This window comes from Ursus americanus, chromosome 31 (assembly GCF_024610735.1).
Source record: "Ursus americanus isolate L20-20 chromosome 31, mUrsAme1.1.p, whole genome shotgun sequence".
Lineage (NCBI taxonomy): Eukaryota > Metazoa > Chordata > Mammalia > Carnivora > Ursidae > Ursus > Ursus americanus.
This window is the reverse complement of record NC_142157.1, coordinates 12,304,479-12,327,350: the sequence shown is the minus strand read 5'-3', so window position 1 is coordinate 12,327,350 and position 22,872 is coordinate 12,304,479. Positions and strand designations below refer to the sequence as shown.

The 22,872-nt window shown below is 35.4% G+C and overlaps 1 long non-coding RNA gene across 4 annotated transcripts in view; it reads left to right on the top strand.

Annotated features, from left to right (window-relative positions):
• The window catches only part of LOC123802811 (uncharacterized), a 30,033-nt gene extending 7,164 nt beyond the window's left edge, over positions 1 to 22,869 (top strand). Inside the window, exon 3 of one of the 4 annotated variants that reach the window (XR_015722415.1) lies at positions 22,755 to 22,869. This is a non-coding gene — a long non-coding RNA (uncharacterized LOC123802811). Of the gene's footprint in view, positions 1 to 4,956; positions 6,124 to 10,014; positions 19,467 to 21,920; positions 22,018 to 22,754 lie in introns of those variants that run through there. The other 3 variants (XR_015722414.1, XR_015722416.1, XR_006782661.2) reach the window with 3 other exon arrangements.
• The last annotated feature ends 3 nt before the right edge of the window (positions 22,870 to 22,872 follow it).

The window sequence follows — 22,872 nt, the reverse complement described above, 5'->3', positions numbered from 1 at the left end:
TCAGTTGAATTAATTAGAGACTGATGAAAAACATATCTTATATGCTAAAGAGACTTCTGCAATGATGGATTAGATGCCAAAATAATGAAACCACACGGCTTAAAATATATACTGAAGATAGATGTTTTCTGATGAATTTCCACAAAATATTATATTTTTAAAATATTTTAAGCAATTCATAGTAATACTTGTTAATCTACTGTAGAAGCACCATGAGTACAGTCTTTTGTAGTTCATTAGTAATTTCTTTAATGAGTTTTTTTGTGTGATAAAGTAACAGACAAATGACAGATTGTTTGCCTTTAATGATTTCCCTGTTTCAAGCGCATTACAAAGCAATTAGAAATCTGACAGCATTTTCACTCTGCATTACTGATCATCTAAAGTGATGAGGAATGAGAGGTGATGAATATGAATTGCATATTTTCATATGATTATCATAAATTATTACCTTGTCTGATGTGCTGCAGGTGAAGCAGGAGCATTAAAGAAAGACAGATATATTAATTTGAAAGACTATATGATTTTTGTTTTTGTAGTATAAAAACTGATCTGCAGTGTTAGTCTCTATGAATATTAACTTAATTTTTAGTTTTTATTTTGATTTGGTGTAATCTAAATCACTTTTCTTATTTCAATACAAGAAAAGGAAATATTATTCCATAGTACAATGTACACATATCATTTAAATTCAGCATTTAAAAAATCTAATTTAAAAAATGAGATGGTGTTGGTGCCCAGCTGGCTCAGTTGATGGAGCATGTGACTCTTGATCTCAGGGTTGTGAGTTTGATCCCCATGTTGGGTGTAGAGATTACTTTAAAATAAAACCTTTAAAAGAATGAGATAGTGAATTTGTTGATATGCATATATACAATATTCAGATATATCAATACAGTGAAGGATCTACTTAGAAATAGATCTTATGTTAGTCCTAGGTTAAAGTCAGGTAATCCTGCAAAAGAAGTAAGATAAGAAAGTGTAACAAGATGTAAAAGAAGATTTTTCTAGGTCCCCCGTAAAAATTCTTTGGCCCCAGTCCATGGTAAATGCTGTTTCCCCAGCGTCTTGCTTCAGCTGTTGTTAAGACTAACATGCTATTATTACTTGGTTCCCAGCCTTGGACTTTGGAGCAAAGATTGGTCCAGAAACTAGTTAATAATCTTTAGTACAAGGGGAACTGGCATGCTTACACCATTTGAAATGATTAGAAACATATTTGGATTAATTTTACCACCATAAATTAATTTATATTTTGATATATCTCTAATCATAGGTTTTAGTTGTTTATCAATACGTAATGAATGGAGTTGAATTTCATTGCACTAACAATACTGTGTCTTGCTTCAGTCCTGTTTTGGTTTTTTTTTTTACCTTTTTGCTGTGGTTTGCTCCATGACATACATCTCTTAGAGAGCCATGCCTTCCTGGAGCCATCTTTATTTATGAAGGTCATAATCTATATGATAATATGATTATAAATCAATATTAATGAGTTTTTACATGCATCTTATAACTCATTCTCCTTATTTTATATTTGATTGTATATATTTATATAGTATGTATATATAATGTGTATATAAGCATGTATATGTATTTTCCCATTTTATATATATCAACTAAAAGTGCCAAGCCTTCACAAATGAACTTTTTGTGTTCTGGAAATTTGAGGAGAGACATCTGAAATTCATTACATATTTACTCAGTGAAAATTCAGATAGCATAATGATAAAAGCAAATTATCAGTAAAAAAGGTTGAGATCCTTACATAGCCCAATTTCATAATATTTTTTACTGGCTAAGCTTTCCAAATGTGTTATTCTTTTTGTCTGACGACCTCCCAGTTTATTTTTTCTACAGGGACTTCCTTCATCTATAAGACAGGTCCAACTAGTACACTTTATAGAATCAGAATATTGATTCCCAATGCCCTCAAATGCTTTCTGCTCATATTCCTTATCTTAGTGTTAGTCTAGACTTCAGTTTGATTATTTCTACAGCACAGCCAATTCTCCTTTTCCTTTCTACTTTTTCCCCCTTTCTTTCTACTTCTAACATACTACCAACGAACATAGCTATTTGACTTTGGACCAAAGTCTCCAGTTCTAATTGGTTTAGATATCTTACATATTTTTCCTATGATACCTGAGTTCCTAGGAACCTGGGCCGTCCAACTGTGACGCTCAGCAAATCAATAGCTGAGGAAACAGACACTCCTAAATTGTAAATTATAAATATTTCATCTTCTCTGATAAAAAGGAGCCTTTGGAACACATTCTGCCTTTTCTAAAATTTCTTTCTTAGTGCAAGATGCAGAACTAGGGGCGCCTGGGTAGCGCAGTCGTTAAGCGTCTACCTTCGGCTCAGGGCGTGATCCCGGCATTCTGGGATCGAGTCCCACATCGGGCTCTTCCTCTGGGAACCTGCTTCTTCCTCTCCCACTCCCCTGCTGTGTTCCCTCTCTCACTGGCTATCTCTCTGTCACATAAATTAAATCTTTAAAAAAAAAAAAAAAGATGCCGAACTAAATACAAAAATGAGGTCTAATGTTTATTATTAACAAGGACTTTCACACATTATGTATTTCCTCACTTGATCTGTATAAAATTCCATAAGACATGTAAGGCAGATGCTATTGTCATACACATAAGGAAATAAGACTGATGAGGGACAGAGGTAAGATTCAAACTCAAGTTAGCTGAGTCCACATCTTTTGCATTTTCTGTCACACTGCCTTAGCTCCCATATTGAAAGCTCTTCTACTAAATGGCTAAAACTGTACAGATAGAAGAACTTTAGAGTTCCCCTCTGCTATCATTCTTCCTTGTCGTTTTTTAGAGAAAATGGACCCGAGAAAGTTAAGGATTTACCCCAGGTCTGGCCCAAAACTAAGATCACAACTCTAGAATTTCTTGGGTTAGTTCCAGAGGTCTTTCCATTCCAGTGCACTGCCTTCATGTTTTCTGAATCTACATGATTACTTCCTTTATTTTTTCTTCAACTGTTAGAATAAATTATTGATTATAGTCCTGGCTTAGTAAATATAAGTAATCCCCTCTGTCCTCAGTATTTGTTAGTAATAAAATGAAGTCAGTTTTATCTGGCAAAACTTTTTCATAACGTAGAAACATTCTGGAATATTATAAGGTGAGAGTGGAAGAGAGAGATGTGACTGCTTTGTGTTGGGAGAGTGGAAGAGAGGAAGGTTACTTGCCCCCGTTAACTTCTTTTTTTTTTTTTTTAATTTATTTATTTTAGAGAGCAGGGAGGGGCAGAAGGAGAGGGGAAAAAATCTTCAAGCACTCCCCGCTGAGTTTGAGATGGGGCTCAGTCCCAGACCCCAAAACCATGCCCCAAACCAAAATCAAGAGTCCAACGCTCAACCGACTGAGACACCAAGCGCCCCACCCCATTTCCTTCTTGATTACCCTGCACAGATGATGTCCGAGGCACACTCTTTCCTCTCTAACTTGGGAACATCTCTGATTGATTGTTTACATGGATTTAAGGTTAGAAAAATAGTTAAGGCCAAATAAACAATTCAGGGACCAAATTTTTTTTCTTCCTAAGGTATATAAATGTAAATAGTAACAGAAGCTGAGAAAACATACATAATTACATAATTACATAATGAGGAACAACAATTACATAATGAGGAACAACAATTCTCCTGGTACAATAGGCAGCTTAGTTCAACATAGCAGTTGACTATGATTCTGATTCTGTAGTAGAGACCAGATTTTTTACTTCCTTTTTCAATTGGTGCCTCTTTCCACCATAGTTATGCTTCTGATCCACTTGTGTAATTAGTTGGTTGGTCATATGACACAGAGACTTCTCTCCTTGAAAATTGGGTTCATATCTTGACTCCACACACTTAATCTTCTTCATCTCTCTCCCTTTTTCTAACCAAATAACAGCTATTCTTCACACTTTTCAAGTTTTGAATGTTTTTATGAGCACTTCTATTTAAATACCATTCCATCACTCACCACTTTCTCTAGTCATAGAAAATCCTTTTAATTTTATTCACAAAGCATTCCCTCTTTCCTTCTCAAAATTTCTACCTAAAATGGATTTATATCTTGTCCCAGTGCAGCATCACTTAGTTGAAGCAATAAGCCATTTAAGATCCCTAGGGAAAAGGAGGGTCAATAAATTGGAAAGAAAACTAAGGAAATAAACTTTTAAATTTTGAGACATCTCAGGGATCTGATATGGTGGAGCTAAACATAAAAGAGGTCAAGATTCTTGACTAGTCATCAATAAGGAGTTCTGAAACAGATCCTCAGGAGAGAGGAAGTATGTCAATAGCCATTGGTTTAGCAATGAAGACAGTTTTTACATTCATTTCTTCGTAACCATTTTTCCTTATCCTGAATTGGAGAATAGACTAAAAAGGCTTACAACCCTGAAATAGACAACAGTATTCACTTCTTACTTGATAGTATGATCTGTCCATTCTATCAGGAAAAAAAGATACTAAGTTCATTTGGCATATTTGGCCTTTGAGATATTATGTTGTTTGTTTTCCAGTATTTTATGCCCTTCTAGGTGTTACTAATTGATTAATTTGTTATCGCATGTTTCCAGGTTAAACTAAGCTAATTGCCAAATCACGTTCCCCTTGTTTTAAAGGTGGATATGTTTTCCCTTTTCCAGTCTCCAGGGATATTTTCCCACCGTTTTAAGATAGTAGAAGGAGAGGGACATAGTTGAAAAGATTGGGAGGAAAGACGACTGACAAGATGATTTTTTTTTTCTTTTGCACTAGTCACATCATCTGTATAACTTATTCTATTCCAATAGTCATAAATATTTGACTAATATCTTAATTCATTTTTTGGACTTCTTAAAGTTTTAATTTACTATCTCTGCAAAGAAAAAACTTGATTTCTCTTCAGTAAGAGTAAGTGGGATTATATCTATTGCTTGATGAGGATGTTCCTCTTACAGGCTAGTTCAGTTGTCCTTCGCCATTACAGTGCATGGCTTCTCCATCAAGGAGTGAGCACAAGGTAAGCCCTACAACACTGCTTTATCATCTCTTATTTGGGACTCTGCCTAGATGGTGATCTTTTAAAATTTTGAATTCTCACTCTAGGAGAATGTTACATGATAGTTGTTATTGAAACAAATTGGAAGTCCAAATTAATGTAATTGGATTTGAAGGATTTGTGTTCCAGGAACAATTGAGCAATCTTCCTGTTCTGTTTTGGTAACAGAACAGTGACTTTCAATAACTTTCAATAGATTTCAAACTTGACATCATGGCTTATCAAACAGCCCCTCTCCAACCCTATAAAATGTATGGTAAGTCCTTTTTAGCTCTAAAAATAAAACTCAGAGCCCTTTATCCATATCTTTTTTGTGACTACTAGGATATCTGTAAACAGGAAGATTGTATTTTAATGAAGGGAGAAGAGAAAGGAAAGAACTCTTTGAACTCCAATTTAGCACATTGGAATAAATATTTTCAGAACATTTATTTAAGTAGTAGATCATGGGTTAGTATTAAACTTCTTGGGCTTCTTTGTGATCAACAGAGCTTTCAGCTTTCCATGGTCAAGTGCAACATTTAATGCATGGCAATAATAAATTTATGCAAAATAAAAGGGAATTTCATGCTTGGGAGGAAAAGAAGTTTATGCAATTTTATTCTTACCTAAAGAACTGACCATTAAAGTAATCTAAGGTGAAAGGAGTTTTTTTTCCTGTCTTCATTTTGGAAAATTGACATAAAAACCTTAAGATTTCCCATATTGCATTTTAAAACTTTTTTGAGCCTGCTCTATTGCTGCATGATAATCTTCTATTTCTAAAGAATTAGATGTTTCTCTCTCTAAAAGGGAAGGTAAAGCAAGAGTTGAATAATCTTTTGCCTATAAAATATGCATATTTATGAAAAAAGTGTATACATTTGAAAAATTTTTATGCTCCTATTTATTTGTTACTATGGCAACCACCACACTGCCTAGTATTTATGTTGTCTAAGATTCAGAGCACCTTTTCAAAAAAATAAATAAATAAATATGCCAGAACCATGTACTGTATTTATTTTGAAGCTTAGAAAAATATTTATTCTAATGCATTTTTTTTGAAGAAAAATAGCAATAAATAATGTAAACTTCAGCCTGGTTTAAATGGTACATTTTCCAGTGTATGTTTTTAAAATCAAAATAATTACATTTTTTTCCTTGTTATAAAAATCAGAATAAAGAATAGAAATAATGAATTTTTTTAAAAGATTTTATTTATTTATTTGACTGCGAGATAGAACCAGAGAGCACAAGCAGGGGGAATGGCAGAGGGAGAGGGAGAAGTAGGCTCCCAGCAGAGCGGGAAGCCTGATGCAACGTGGGGCTCCATTCGGGGCTCCATCCCATGCCCCTGGGATCATGACCTGAGCCAAAGGTAGATGCTTAACCGACTGAGCCACCCAGGTGCCCCTAGAAATAATGAATTTTTAAAACTCATGAGTCAATCTTAAAAGGTAGTCTCTTGGTTTTTCTTAATTTTATGACTTAATATTTTGATTCATAACAAATTTCTGAAAATACAAACAAGAACACTTAGATAAGATAGTTAATGTTAGCTACATAAATCAGAAAATATAAATGGTTTGCATTTCTGATTGCAGATGGTTCTTTGATATCTATGAATAAAAGATTTATATTTTGCATGTGAAATGAAAGGCATGGTTGTTACTATTTTTCTTAGTTTATTTAAATTATTTTCTGACATGTGTGATACATAAATATAATTTCTTAATGTTAGACATCAGAATGGAAGTTATGAAGTATAAAAGCAGACATGTTTCATGTCACGTATTACTTGTTAAGAAAAACTGCAATACAACATTTAAGTACAACAGAATAGTGAGCATATTGTCTCTGATACTTGCAAACAGGATGGATCTGCAGTTTCACAGTTTATGTTGACAGCATCTTTGTGGGAAGTATAATTATCAAATGAATTATAACATGTCCTAGTATTAAGATTATTAATAGTAATTTTAATTGCCTTTTTCAAGATAATTGGATATGTTCTCATAAGTATATGGGAAAGGGGGTATTGGGCTAATCAGATATTTTGAACTCAGTTATCTTTAAAATATGTAGAAGTTGGGGCGCCTGGGTGACTCAGTCGTTAAGCGGCTGCCTTTGTCTTGGGGCGTGATCCCGGCGTTCTGGGATCGAGCCCCATATCAGGCTCCTCCGCTGGGAGCCTGCTTCTTCCTCTCCCACTCCCTCTGCTTGTGTTCCCTCTCTCACTGGCTCTCTCTCTCTCTCTGTCAAATAAATAAAATCTTAAAAAAGAAAAGTGAAAAAATGAAAAAGTATCTGCCAGGTGTGTGTGCGTGTGTTTTAAAGATTTATTTATTTATTTTAGAGAGCACACCGGGAGGGGTGGATGTGGTAGGTGAGGACCACAGGGAGAGGGAAAGAATCCCAAGTAGGCTCCATGCCCAGCACAGAGCCTGATGCAGGGCTCAGTCTCACAACCCTGAGATCATGACCTGAGCTGAAACCAAGAGTCATAGTCTTAACATTAAATAGAAAACATATACTATAAGAGCAAAAGAAAATATTCATAAATTACAAATTATGTTAATCTCTTATAAAAATGCCAGGTTACATTTATATCTTTAAACTGTTTTTGTGTGTGTGTTGGTAAATTTAGGTGAAAGTGAAATCTAGACTTTTAGCTAATTTTTGTTTTGCTTTATTCCTCTGACCTCTGAGTCCATATTAGCAGTATCTGAGTTTATTTACACAGTGTACTAGCTATATGCCTAGGTAATTTTTTAGAACATCATTACCCAGTATAGTTACACGGTAGAGATGTAAGTTATTCATTAAGAGGGTTCTTTCCAATAAGACAATGGGAAATAATTTCTAAATTGGATTTTTAAGTATTCCTTTCTACAAATGCCATTTCTAATATAGTGTCTCTTTACACGTTTTTTATTCCCTTTAGAATTTATTTTTACCAATTTTCCTTTTTAAAACAGTACTACATGCACTTTTTATTCCAACTATCTTTTGTGTATTTTTAGATTCTTTATTTTTTTGTTAGAGTTAACTATACTTTCATTTATACAGTTTCTTTCTGTTTTCTTCTCATTTTCTTTCTTTGATTCTGACTCATTTTAACTCTGGCTTTATTTGTCCTTTTCTTAATGTCAGTCTTTCTTTTCATGTGACACCTTCCTACTGCCTGTTTTTTTATAGTTTATTTCAATGTGCTACTCATATTTCGTTGTCTGAATCCTGACTCCTTTTTTGTCACTATTACCTGTTACCATCAACTTTGATTATGATGTACCTAGAAAATAAAGTAGGTTTTTTTCTTGGTAATCGAATGGAAAGTCAAAGACAATGCCCAGAGATCTTTTACTTTCATGAAAAAGAAAATGATGAGTTTCAACCCGAAGGGTGTCAAGTTCATAAAGGCTAATGGTAATCTAAGATCTGTTGGCATTAATATGATTATCAGAGAGAGGCAATTTTCTCTATGAGTAAAGACATTTTCCCAGATTGAGGTTAAAACTTCTCTTGTCTCATTCTTGTTTTCCTTGCCACCTTTCTTCCAATGTCTTTGTGATCTTTTTATGAGAAATAATTATTAAAATATAGTCAATTTGTTGTTCCTTTACATATATCACAAGAGATTATGTTTCTTTTCACTAAACACACTGTACTTTTTACAAAATATGCCCACATGTATTAAATCCATTCATTGAAAGCCATACAGTGACTGGTCACTTTATTCTCATATTATTACCCGATGCTATTAATTTATTCTATATTGTGTTCACGTTATCCACTCTTCTCCCCTCTCTTGTGTTCTTTCAATGTTTTTCCTTTGTCACTCTGTTGTATTTGTTTGTAACAGTGAAAACTACTGTGCCAGGATCCTTCCCCCAGCAAGAAAACTAATCACCAGAAGTGTAAATAAGTTCAACATATTGTGCCAAGGAAGGTCTGATCCTCCCATTTTATGACCTGCCGCTAGGAGGTCACATGACTGGAAATATCTAGCCTAATTCCTATGGCTACTTCCAGGAAAGCAGCACAATAAGAAAATTTTCCTGCTTAGCTGTAGTCTGATGTATTCCCAGGGCACCAGCCTTTGAGACATGGATGGCAGGATTAATTATTTATTGATAACAGGTATCTATGGACAGTTCTGTTATATTTATAGAAGGTATTTCCAAATGCTGAGTAGAAGATTTCAAAATTGCAATTGCATTTTAAAATTAAGAGAATGTTGTAAAAAATTAGTATCTCTTTCTACCCCACGCATAAAATATTTTAATGATTTTAATGATTTACATCTAAGGATGTAATTTCATGATTTTTATAATAGAAAGTTATAGTATTTTTTAATCCTGCTTGCAGCTGAGTGTGTTGCCAACTCTTTCAGTTCCCTGTAGGAGAAATTATTTTTAGTACATTAAATAAGAATGTGAATCATTTTTAAAAGTGAATTACCAACAATTTTTTGTTATATATTATACTGGTTGCTTTTTCATAGACAAATCTTGCTTTCAAGGAGACTAATAGCACCTAACCCATTCATTCACTTTTTTATGTCATTTTAGTTATCTTGGATATTTTTTTTAAAGATTTTATTTATTTATTTGACAGAGACAGCCAGCGAGAGAGGGAACACAAGCAGGGGGAGTGGGAGAGGAAGAAGCAGGCTTCCAGCGGAGGAGCCCGATGTGGGGCTCGATCCCAGAACGCTGGGATCACGCCCTGAGCCGAAGGCAGACACTTAACGACTGCACCACCCAGGCGCCCCTATCTTGGATATTTTTTTTAACTTCTTTTTTTTTTAGGTAATCTCTGTGCCTAACATGGGGCTTGAACTCTCAAGCCCGAGATCAAGAGTCTCATGCTGTCCTGACTGAGCCAGCCAGGTGCCCTGGATCTTGGATATTTTTAATTGGAATGAATCTTTGATTATTTTTTAAATAGAAAAATTTGATCATATTTCCTTTTCCAGGGGCAGTTTAAGTTTAGCAATTTCATCATTCCAGAGATGAGCTGTCCATTCCCAGCATGGAGTAGGCAACAGAAGGAAGTGAGGGAAGACAGCAGCAGTGAAAGAAGCAAGGAAACCTTCAATGCTCTACCTTCATTCTCAAGAAATTACACTTGGTGTAGTTCATAACTTTTTTCAAATTTTTTTCAAAAATAAAATCTCTACAGATCTAAAGATTAATATATTATTTCCTTTTAAAATGCCAAAAGACTATATTTTTTCCTTTTGAAGATTTACATTTCCTTTGGAAATGTTGTATATGGTATCTATAACCTCCTCCAGTTTTAGATTTAAGAGTACCTTGTTTTTATTCCTTCGTACTTTTGCATAAGCAAAAATATTCTTCTCTTCCTTCGGGTGGGATGACCCTATACTCAGATGGGTCCTTTAGCCAGAGAAATTGCTCTTCTTGTCTAGAATTTCCTTCTGTAAAAGTAAACAGGTTTAATTTAACAAACATTGACTATCTCTTATAGGGTATATATGTAGTTTGAACATAATAAATTGTTTATTATGCAATCCTCAGGTTGCAAATAAAAATTTGGCATAGCGTTATAAAATAACTGGAAATTGCTCTGCAATTGGGATACCCTTACCTAAATTTCTAGGCCAAGCTAGAAATATAATTTCTTCTGCTGTTGGAAATAAAATCTGGGGGGAATTGGTCACTTTTATTATCACTTCCATTATTTACTTTCTATGTTGTTTAAATCACATTTTATCTAGTAATTGTAGAAAGTTATTTATATCTTTAGTTATTCATTTCATCAAGTTGGAAAAAGGTTATGATGAAGTTTAATGAAATTTTTGTGCTTTATGTACTCCAGAGATTTTATAACAGATTACATTCACCAAACATCTGTGGGGTTATTTCTTTTATCAGTTGCATTTCAGTATTTTAAGCTGGTGATTTATTATTGAATGTACTTAGGGTCATTTTCCTTTATGTTTACATTTTCTTATTTGTATTTATTCCAATTAGAGAGTTTAATTACCATTAAAATGGTAATAGGATAAAAATAATTTTTTAATGATTTTTTATTATATTATGTTAGTCACCATACAGTACAAGGATAAAAATAATTTTTACAAATGATAATATTAAAAAAAACATAACTCTTCATGAAGGTTTAAATTCCATAAGAATATAGAGCAAGAAAGATATGCTTGTCAAATATACAGTATAAATAAATATTTTAGATGAAAATGGTTGACTACATTTAACAAAGAGACTACCAAGTAATGAGGGGCTAAAGAATGGTCGTTAGATTTGATGTACTTCATTATATATTGTAAGTAATTGCTATCCATAAAAAATCTATGGCTTCTGTATAAGAAAAAGAGACATTTTGACAGCCAACACTGGTATGAAGCAACAGCAAGTACAAATCCTTGGCAACTGTCATTATCCTGCTATTGAATTCATATCTAAACTATGTGATGACTTAGACCTGTGTGTTTGTTATTAAGCCATTATTGGCAAAGTAGCCACACTTCCTACTTATGAACAGAATTATTAGCCACATGCAGATTTTTGCCATAGAAATCTAAATTCACGAAGGATGCTCCGTGTTTCAAAGAGCAGGGAAATAAAAAACTCTTATGTCATTTTCATGCTTATGCTGAAGTTTCTGGTGAAATGTTCTTGATTAAGTAAAAGTAAAATGTTTAGAAAATATCATTTTAGGGGCGACTGGGTGGCACAGCGGTTAAGCGTCTGCCTTCGGCTCAGGGCGTGATCCCAGCGTTCTGGGATCGAGCCCCACATCAGGCTCCTCTGCTATGAGCCTGCTTCTTCCTCTCCCACTCCCCCTGCTTGTGTTCCCTCTCTCACTGGCTGTCTCTATCTCTGTCGAATAAATAAATAAAATCTTTAAAAAAATATATCATTTTAGTTTATACTGTAGCCCATTATAAAATCAGTAAAGATTTTTAATAAAACAAGAAGTAAAGCCAGTGTGATTCAAGAGCTGATTGTATGTTAGGCTACTATTAACACAAAGTAACAGAAAACTCAACTGAAAGTGACTTTAAAAATGAGGAAAATGAGGAAGAAGTCATTATCTTACATAACAAGAACCTCAGATGCAGAGCAATTCTAGGGTTAAATTCAGTGCTTCAGCAGTGTTTTCAAGGAGACTGGCTCTTTGGATCTTTGGCTCTGTCATCCTCAGAATATTGGCTAGATCCTTGGGTATGACTCCTCCTACTTGCAGGATGTCTCTTTACATGTTCACTCAACAGTGTCCAACTAAAGAAAATGGATATTTGATCACTTATCTCTCCCTCTCTTTTTTTTTTTTAAGATTTTTTTAAAGTAATCTCTACACCCGATATGGGGCTTAAACTCACAACCTCCATATCAAGAGTCACATACTCTACTGACTGAGCCAGTCAGGTAGTCCTATATTTCTTTTTATTAGGGCAAAAAATCTTTCCCCAGACGACTTTCCCTTATGTCTCATTGGCCAAAATTGGATCACAAGCTGATTACTTAACCTGCAAGGGACAAGGGAAATATAATTACCATCGTTGGTGTTAGACACTGAGGATTTGCCCCCTGGAGCTGATCAGGGGATAACTACTGTGGGCATATAAAGAGGATGAATCGCTAACTATAACTGAAGCTATTCTTTTAAGGAAAAATCATTGGAATAACTATTGAATAAATAATGTTACCTGACAGAACTCTTGGCCTTGGCTTTATTATATTTTACTTCTAAAATTGTGTTTATAAGTGGCATTTTTGTGACACATTTTGGCATGATGTCATAATTATCAAAGAATAAGTCCTGCATATCAGTCATTGGTTGAGTTCTAGTAGACATGTAAAAGATACAAAACAGAGATCTTACCCTCGCAGAGTGGGATATGAAATCATGTGAAATCACAGAACAAATCACAAAGCAAACATTTCAATATGCAAACTAGTATACCAGTTCATACAGGACCTGGGGGATAATTTAGAATAAGGAATGACAAGGATTTAGTAGGGTTAAACTCTTCTCATGTGTCTTGTCAGTTTGAGCAGCTTTGTTGAGGCCTTCTCTATTCCCCTAACCCCTGAATTTCTCCCTCATAGTAACCAGGACTTTCCTTCATGGTACTAATCACAGTTAGTAATTGTAAATTTATATACGTTGACTATTTGTATAACATTTCTCTCTTCCACTATACAATTATTGTTATTATAGAAGGAGTTATAGAAAATGTAAGCACTGAGTTTAGATTAATATTGATTAAATACCTGCTTATTGAAAGATGTACACTAATCGGTAGAGATCAGCTGAGTGAAACCCATTGACAGAAGACTGGGAAGAACTAATGAAGGCAATGTGGCGTAATTATAGCTGAAGGATATTACAGAGGACCAATAAGCAGCACCAACTGGTAGAAGTCCTTGAATAGGAGATTGACAAGTATGATTTTATTAGTTTTCCTCAAATTTCTATAAAAAGCCACTAAGACACACTAATGCAATTAAAGCAGAGAAATGGGAAGAAAAATTGCTCTTGTCAAAACTAGAGTTATACCCTTAAATCTTATCATGGTCTATCATTTTCTATACTCCTCTCTGAGCATATTTTCTTAGACTTTTGGACCTCAGATCTTTACTTTGTTGTTACTTGTGAGGTAGAAATTGTAAACCAGATTTAACAAAAATTATAAAAAGTAAAGAATAATTAAATAGTAGCCTAGAATGTCAAGGGGGCTATAAATTCCACAATGTATAAGATCTATCCTTGACAATCTTTTTGATTATGCTAAAAAGCTGACATGTAGATGAGGTATAGTAGTGTTTGAGAAAAGGATAAAGGCTTAATCTACTAATACACCTTTGAGCTTTGTAGTTCTGTAACTTAACCATATCCATTATATCATGTAAAGAAATTGTTTAAAAGATTCATTTACCAGGGCTCCTGGGTGGCTCAGTCGGTTAAGTGTCTGCCTTCAACTCAGGTTATGGTCTCGGGGTTCTGGGAGTGAGCCCCGTGTTGGGTTCCCCTGCACAACAGGGCATCTGCTTCTCCCTCTCCATTTGCCCCTTCCTGCTCCCTCCCTGACCTTGTGTGTGTGCATGCGCTCTCTCTCTCTCTCTTTCCTCAGCTCTCAAATAAGTAAATAAAATCTTTTTTTAAAAAAAGATTCATTTACCTAAAGTGTTGCAATTTTTAATTAACCGATGGTTTTTATCCATACTACTTTAAGGTTAAATTTGCCATGTTTTATTTCATCTTCATCTAAGCACACATAAAATCCTTAAAAATATACATAGTTTAATATATGTAGACACATCTCATCACATTTTTTGTTCTTTTTTATGACTTAATTTTTAAAGAATTATTCAACTGCTAAAAGAAATAATGTTTTCCAATAACTGAAAATAAACTAATTCAGAAGTAATGTTGCTGATGTTGTTTAAAGGAAACATACCAGAACATTTACATCCAAGTGAATATTTCCTCCTTTCCTCCTTTAAAATACTCTTTAGGAAGTAATTTATTCTAATACAAATGCCATTTCTCAAAGCATTTTTTTAGTTCCTCTCAGGATTTGTTATCAAAATCTGTGGCATACTCTTTAAATATCCTCAGTACTGAATGATGACAAAATTCAATCTTAAGTACTTGTATTTAAATTTTCCAGAAAATAGAAAATCAGAATCTAAATTTGGTATAAAAAATGGATAATGAAAACTGCATAATTATATAGCTAGTGTGGTAAACAGAAATTTAACATGGCCTCCAAGATTCCCACTTCCTGGTGTATATGGATGGTGTAATTCCCTCCCCTTGAGTGTGGGTAGGATTGTGAATGTGATAGGATGTCACTCCTATGATGAGGTTACATAATAAGGTAAAAGAGATTTTTTGCAGTTGTAGTTAAAGTACAGAATTTCTTGTCTTTGAGTTAAATGGGAAATTATCCTAGTTGAATCAGATCAGCTCTTAAATGAGAATTTAGAGATCAGAAACAGAAAAGTCAGAAAGGTGAGTTTCTATTACCATCAAGGAAGATGATTATCACTATGAATTCTACAGCTATAAGGAACAAAATTCTGGCAAAACCTGAATAACCTTGGAAAAAGACTATGAGCATCAGATGAGATTGTAGCCCCACTGACACCTTGGTTTCAGTTTTGTGAGATCCTGAGCAGAGAGTCCTGCTAAGCTTTGCCCAGACTCTTGATCCAGGGAAACTATGTAATAATAAATAGGTATTGTTGTAAGCCACTAAATTTGTGGTAATTTTTTGCCCAACAACAGGAAACTAATTGAGATAGATAGATGATAGATAGATAAAAGATAGATATTTTTTAAGAAGTTATATCTTTCAAGTAGTGTGATTAATATTCTTGTACCAATCTAATATAGTAGAAATTAGGTTTTAGGCTGGGAAAAAAATGCTTTTTACCAGTGGTAAAAGAGTAAATAATACAAAGATGAATTGGAATATTTGACAGGAATTGAGGTCTAGCATTTTAGCATTTTAAATGGAGGACATAATCAATGAAGTATAGTGATTCCAGCTATCAAATCTACCAGGGCAAATGTGAATGCACAGGAAGGAAATTCATTCCTATATACAAGGGTAGCATAGAGGGGCACCTGGGTGGCTCAGTCAGTTAAGCGTCTACCCTCAGCTCTGGTCATGATCCCAGGGTCCTAGGATAGAGCCCAGCATCGGGCTCCCTGCTGAGCAGGGAGCCTGCTTCGCCCTTTCCCTCTGCCTATAGCTCTCCCTGCTTGTGCTCTCTCTGTGTTAAATCAATAAATAAAATCTTTAAAAAACAACAACAACAAAACACAAGGGTAGCATAGAAATCTTACCAAAGAAGGAACAATTTGAAATTTGCATATATGTGAATTGTTTATAGGTATAATGAAAGATTTATAGTAGAGACACAACATAGACTTCCAGGACAAGATTAATAAGACTGACAAAGAAATGTTAAAAAGAAAATCTGTGTTATAAAATTAGCTCAGATTCCAGAATGTGGTAGATAGCCTCAATAGTAAGTGAGGACAAAGTAAGGTTATTTTTTATGATAAAGGATCATTTCCTAAAACATTGGTGTAGGAATACCACATGGTATTCCTACACCAATCCATAGAGACTAAAGATAAGTCAATAAATAAAAGTGACCCTGTATAAAACTAGATTCAGTATCATTTGAGAAAAACAAAGTCCAAGGAAACCACCATTCAGCTTATCAAATTTTATTTAAAAAAGCAGTTGAAACAAAAATCTATATTTTAAAAGAAATGATAATGTAAATTTTATGTTATTATTATTTATAAGAAGCAGAGGGAGGAAAGGGTGCAAAGCCTCAAGTCCATGCAAGGCAGAACTTTGGAGCTGAGTTCCCTGCATACAATCAGGACCCATGAAAGATAGATACACCCATCCATGAAAAATGGAATAAGGAAGTATAGACCACCAGCCCAAGGAAGCAGCAATAAAAGGGTATGATATGTTCTAAGGTTCTTGCGTTGTCTGGAAAGTAATTAATTAGTATTTTATATTAATCTTTAATAAGACAAGGATTCATATTGTAATATCTAGTGTTTCCATTAAAAGTAAGCTTAAATAATGTAGGGCATTCAACCTAACAGAAAGGAAAATGAAATAATAAAAATTATGTTATTTAATCTGAGAGAAAACAAGAAAGGAATGAAAAGGAACATAGAATACATAGGAAAAATAGAAAACAAATTGTGAGATTATAGGCGAAATTCTCAATTAAAAGACAAAGACTGTCTTGGTGAAGGAGATAACTATGTGAATATAGAGTACAATTGTTAGAAGACAAAAACTTGGGGGGAAGATAGCTATGTGAAGATGTATATAAATCTAGAGGTGGAAGGAAGTTCACTTTAATAAATCTGAATGTCATGGGATTTCTAAGAAATTTTTGCAGAGGAGGCAAAAGGATCTTTCAAAGAAAAAAGGTGAGGAGAATGAGAGAAAGGAAGACAAATAAGGAGACTACAATTATGGTGACTTAAATACAGTCTACATTTTAGAGTTCTATTTAGCTAAAGAGCACCACTGGTTCACTGCTGCTAGTGTAGGTCTACTTCCTTTGCCCACCTCTCCAATCACACGATACAGTGTCTGTGCTTGTCTTGGTATAGGAGACAGGGCATGCAAGTCCCCTGCCAAGTATGTTTTCCTCTTTTGGCATGGATCTGAGAGTCCATGTTACTCGAACCCCTCTGCATCTTATCATCCTGCTCTCCTGTCTTTAGTTTTTGGGCCACTGACGAGTATTTTCCCATCCAGAGGCTTGCCAGTGGTTTACAAGATTGCCTAGCTTAAGAATTCTATCCAACAGGGTGTTCTAAACTGGGTAGTGATGCAGTTAAACTTTTGGGAGCACTGAATGTGAGCCATAGAGAGTCTCCAGAAAGTAGTGTGGTACAGGAATGAGGAGATACATAGAGGAATTAGCAGAACCCATGAGGAGTGAGGAGAGGAACAGAGGTAGGTTAGGCAATAACGATGTAAGAAGAGGAAGCAGTTAGGCACAGAAGGATAGATGAGGTTGTGGAGTCAAAAAATGTGGCACTCTACTAGAGTGGTAGTTTTTGTTGTTGTTTTGTAATTTTTAAGTAAGCTTGATGCCCAACATGGGGCTTGAACTCATGATCTGGGGATCAAGAGTCATTGAGCCAGACAGGGGTCCTTGTTTTTTTTGTTAAGTTGAGTATAGTTAACACATAATGTTATGTTAGCTGCAGGTGTACAACATAGTGATTGCATAAGTTTATACATTATGTTATGCTCACCTCAAGTGTAGCCACCATCTGTTCCCATACAATGCTATTATAATAATCACTTCTACAGGAGTTGTTTTAAGTCACTAGTATATTCTGAAGAGCAATGAATGGTCTCTAATTCTCTTTGTGCCCTGCTGGAATGGTTTTATTTTCTTTTTTAAGTTTCTGTGTATACTAGTAACAAGCTCAGTCACCTGAAACCCAAATGTGTTTGAGCTGAATGATCCTAACACCCTCATTTCCAGCATTAATTTAACAAACCATGTGTATGGGTTTAATTCCCTTTGTAGGACAAGTTAGCTTTGCCAAATGGTTCAGTGATTATCTTCTCACGCCCAAAGACTAGGCAACACATCAACTGTTATAAGAAAGAAGAGTTTAATAGTGTGTAAGAACTAGTGCAAACCTGTCATCAACATTGATAAAACAAATCAAAACTGAAGACTACAGATGGTGGGCCAAACGTGACTTTTTCACATGAAGAACTACCTTTTCTCCCCCTTTTTGATATAAATTACTAGAGAAAAGCTGACGATAAATAAATATGGTAAAATCATATAATTTAGTTTAATTCTTTTAACCATTTACCAGCTAAATCTCATATTATTTATTGTCCTAACCCTACCAGAATCATGTGGAGTTGGGAGGGAAAAGGATGTGAATTTCCCTAAGGGATGCCAGTGCTCTTACCAAAAGACGGGGAAGCTATGCCAGCAGACAAAAACAGTAAATAACTTTTACATGACTAGATTGAAGAAGCCAAGATGTAAGTAAAATTACTTGATAAAATTTTGCATTTTAGTAAAATCTGTAAAGATCACATAGCAACCTGCAAAATGGTTATAAGACAGTATTTAAGTAAAAAAAGGCAAGATACTGAATTAAATGTATGACACATGATGCAGCGTCATCAAGCAAAATGGTCAAGAAAGAATTCTTGGTGCCAAGATTTTATGGTGTGAAGAGATGTTTTTATTAGAGCACTGGGACAGGACCCGTAGAGCAGAAAGAGCTGCACCGTGATTGTAAGTGACTGACTGTATAGGATTTTCTATCCTATGGAGGTGAAGGTGACGGTAGGGCTCCAGGAAATTGAGTCTATAGGTTCTTGCAGGTCTGGCTGTTATTAATAATGACTGTGTTTTTCTTGTAGGTCTGGCTGTTATTACAATAGTTTTTCTTGCAAGTAAAACATTAAGACGGTTACAAACAATAGTGGAGTTTCCTGTCCTGCATGACTGCGATCTTTATCGGTTGACAATTTGTTTCTCCCTGCCTTTGTTCTTAGGCCATCACTAGTGCCTGAGGGATGTTATACATATCCCACCCTATGGGGGTGGTTTTTGTGGGGTGTCATCTCCAGTGTTGCCCTCAGCTTGCCTTTTGCCCTCTCATCAATACAGCTGAAACTTTGAAACTTTCACTTTCTGGTGGTATGATAATGGATTATTATATAAAATCATTAGTGTATTTATAAAAAATATTTGACAATAAACAAAATGTGTTCATTAAAAAGCAAAGACACAGGGCACCTCGCTGGCTCAGTCAGAAGAGCATGTGACTCTTCATCTCAGGGCTATGAGTTCAAGCCCCACATTGGGTATAGAGAGTACTTAAAAAAAAATAAAATCAGGGCAATGGGTGGCTTAGTCGGTTAAGTGTTCTGCCTTCAGCTCAGGTCATGATCCCAGGGTCCTGGGATCCAGCCCCGTGTCTGGCTCCCTGCTCAGCAGGGGAGTCTGCTTCTCTCTCTGCCCCTCCCCCCACTCATGCTCCCTCTCTCTCTCTCCCTCTCTTTCTCAAATAAATAAAATGTTTAAAAATTTTTTAAAATAAATAAATAAATAAAATCTTTTTTTTAAAAAAAAGACACCCGGGGCGCCTGGGTAGCGCAGTCGTTAAGCGTCTGCCTTCGGCTCAGGGCGTGATCCTGGCGTTCCGGGATTGAGTCCCACATCGGGCTCCTTGGCCTGGAGCCTGCTTCTTCCTCTCCCTCTCCCCTGCTGTGTTCCCTCTCTCGCTGGCTGTCCCTCTGTCACATAAATAAATAAAATCTTTTTTAAAAAAAAATTAATAAATAAAATAAAAATAAAATAAATAAAAATTAAAAAAAGACACCCAATCTGCATTATCGAGAGAATTCCTTTTCTTTCTTTACATGAGAATTTGCTTTCCAAGTGACTCTTTATGGGCACTGGGAACTGTTTATTATGAGATCTGCATATCCTTCCTCCTACCTGTTTCCTGTAAGTTGAAGAGGTTGGTGACCATTTGCAGTTCCATTGCTGTTGCTGCAGAAACACTGCCACTGAAAGATGACCGCTGCCACATGCCACCACTCACCATTGCTGTCAAAATCTGAGGTAGCTCAGGTGGTCTGAAGGGAGGTCACGCCTCTGCCAGAGCTAAAGTCCAATGATCAATTCAGAAGGCTGTTTGCCAAAGTTCTGAACGTGGGTAGATCCTCAGAGTGAAGGAAAGACCACTCCTCTCCCTAGAGCTATGGTCAATTCAGGACAGACTTGGATAGAAACATGTGATAACAACAAATACAACTGCTTGGATCCCAGTGTTTTTTTTTTTTTTTTAAAGATTTTATTTATTTATTTGACAGAGAGGCAGCCAGCGAGAGAAGGAACACAAGCAGGGGGAGTGGGAGAGGAAGAAGCAGGCTCCTAGCAGAGGAGCCTGATGTGGGACTCGATCCCAGGACCCCGGGATCACGCCCTGGGCCAAAGGCAGACGCTTAACGACTGAGCCACCCAGGTGCCCCTGGATCCCAGTGTTTTATTTAGCTTTATTGAGCCACTGTGTCAACTCTCATCCACACACCCACACCAATTTTCCCTGTGACACATGACTGCCTTCCATTCTTTCAGAAAATATAATCACCCATTTTACACATTTGTGAACATAGAGAAGACAGGCCGGAAGAAATATTTGTGACTACCATGACATTGGTGGAGCAGAAAAATTGGGGGAGGGGCTGTATGTGCCAAGCTTTCCATGCTAAGCATATGCTGTTTTATAATTGCATGGGTGGGTAGGGTTATATTACATTATGTCTAAGAACTATTGAGGAACTAGTAAATTGGACAGAAACAGATTTGGTTTGTATAAAAATACAAATACATGGAATACCTAAATAATACATGGAAGCTTACTATCCTCTATGCCTAATCATCACATAGCTCAATATTCTTAAATATGTTAAAGCTTGTTTCATTTCATTTTACCATAGCAGCAAATTCTCTATATATTCCAGCTTCCTAACTTGGTATTTACATAGATTTACATATTGTCACAGGTCATATGGTCCTCTGTTCAAACATCATAGTTCATCTGAATGCTACTCCTCCAGCTTAACTACCAAGTAGGGTGATCAGCCATCCCAATTTGTCTGAGACTGAGGGACTGAGGGAGTTCCAGGGGTGTGTGACTTTCAGTGCCAATGCCAGGGCAGTCCTGAGCAAACCAGGATGAGTTGGTCACCCTAATCCCAGTCTGTTATGAAGCCTTTATCAACTTTATTCCAGACAATGTAACTTTCCTTCAAGGAATTTGTTTTGTATTTATAGTTAATATGTACCCATAGTTCTAAGTGGCTTACTTAACATATATTCTCTCTTTATTAAGAGAGAGTTTGAAGGTTTCTTATGGGTAAAAACCACATCTCTTTAACTTTTATATTTACTGATACTGAGCAGAGTGCTAGTTTTTAATAAATGAACCTAAGAATTTAAAAATTTTTCTTAGGTTGTTTCAAACATTACACAGGCTTTCTTCTTTATTAGAGTAAAGCAATTCAATTTAATGGTTATGAATGTGGGCTTAATTTTAGTACAGGCTTAGGTTCAGTTTCCCATGCCGTCAGCTTACCGATAATTGGCCTCTCTGAACCACAATTTCTTAAATCTGTAAAATGGGGATACAAATAGTACCCACTTCCCAGGGATTAAACAAAATAATGGCTAAGTGTGTAGTATTTTGTCTAGCATATAGCACACAACCAGTTATGGTGTAGTTGTTAATAAGTAATTAGAAATCAATTCACTGTATTCTTCCATGGATTGCTTCTTTCAGAGAGTTTATGTCATCCCAGGCAAAAACAGTTATTAAAACTACTGAAGAATATTTGCAGCCTCAGTTTGGCCCCAACAGACTTTTGCATTCAGCGGCAGTATCAGAAGGGTCAGGACTTCAAGATTGCGCCACACATCAAACAGCATCAGATCATAGCCATGATGAAATATCAGACCCATATAGCTACAAATCAAACAGTAAAAACAATTCTTGTTTTATATCAGCATCCAAGAGAAACAGACCTGTCAGTGCTCCAGTGGGTCAACTGAGGTAATCAAAGCTATTCTCTGTTCTTTTAAGCGGCTGCTGAAACTTTTTCCTTTGAGCAAAATTTATAATGATTCAATTTACTATTTCAGACATTAAAATGTAACACATCTCTAGGATTTTGTTTCTGTTTTTGTTTTGTTTATTTTTTTTCTTTGAAAGCACCTGAGTAGAATGTTGCTAATTACACTTGTGGAAAACATGAGGTGCACTTCAATGTGGATAATATGAAACTCAGAAAAAAATGCTTGAAGGAGAATCAGGCTAGAACTACAAAATATCTTTTTACCAGACATTTATTTAAAATAGAAATGCATACTTTTGATATGTAATCAATATTTTGTAATAAAATCAAATTGAAATGAACTTATAAAACCATTTTGTGTATATATTTTCACATCAAGATTGTTATCATAAACTGTTAACCTAAGAATTTATGGATAGAAGAAAATGTTGGCAAAAGCAAAAATCAAACCAAGAAACTGATACTCCCATTATTTTCCTATGTTTGATTAGGTGAGTATATTGTGATTTTAATTAACCTAAAATTCTTTTCTTTTTTTTAAGATTTTATTTATTTGACAGAGACAGACAGCCAGCGAGAGAGAGAACACAAGGAGGGGGAGTGGAAGAGGAAGAAGCAGGCTCCCAGCGGAGGAGCCTGATGTGGGGCTCAATCCAGGAA